The sequence below is a fragment of the Mus caroli genome, chromosome 14 (assembly GCF_900094665.2).
Source record: "Mus caroli chromosome 14, CAROLI_EIJ_v1.1, whole genome shotgun sequence".
Lineage (NCBI taxonomy): Eukaryota > Metazoa > Chordata > Mammalia > Rodentia > Muridae > Mus > Mus caroli.
Window position 1 is genome coordinate 59,299,150 of NC_034583.1, and position 901 is coordinate 59,300,050.

Genomic DNA, 901 nt, shown 5'->3' on the forward strand with positions numbered 1-901 from the left:
AGAGAGAGAGAGAGAGAGAGAGAGAGAGAGAGAGAGAGAGAGAGAGAGAGAGAGAAACCCTAGATGATTTGTGAGCTTCATTTTCTACAGCGTAGCAGTCAGTACTCAGGTTATGAGCACAGGTTAGACCCCACTGGCTAACCAGCTCACTGACTTTGTTGATGCTGGAAGAAGGTCAGGAAATCCATCCCCAGGGCTGGGAAGGTGAAGGCAGAGAAGGAAGCCGATGTCACCTGGGGTGGAATGAACCAGAGCAACTCTGTAGAGGAGCCTAGTACAGAGACTGAAGAGAGGCAACAGGGTTCGCCACGCAAGCATGAGGATATGAGTTCGAATCCTCAGAACTCAGGGCTCACACAAGGAAATGGGAAGCCGAGGAAGGAGAAGCCCTGGAAACGAGCCAGCAAGCCTGGTGCACTCGGTGGAGGAAATAACAAAGAAACCCAATGCTAAACAGGTAAAGGCGAGGCTCTCCCCTGACTCCATAATCACACTGTGGCATGTTCACGACAGCACACACACACACGGACACACACACACTCATGATGCACTCAAACACACACACAAGCATGTATGCATGCATGTACTCACATATGGACACAAGCATGCATGCATGTACTTACACTTATGCAAGCTTGCACACATGCACACACTTCTCATACACACAGGCATGATGTGGTCAAACACACACAAGCATGCATGCATGCATGAACTCTCTCTCTCTGTCTCTCTCTCTCTCTCTCTCTCTCTCTCTCTCTCTCACACACACACACCACACATACTTGCACTTACACTTTAAAGTGTGAAGCTATATTACTGTTTATTTTGTTACTCTGTTCACAAAGCGTCCCAGAGACTTGTCTGCATAGACTGTCCACACAGTATTTATTGCAGGCGCTGT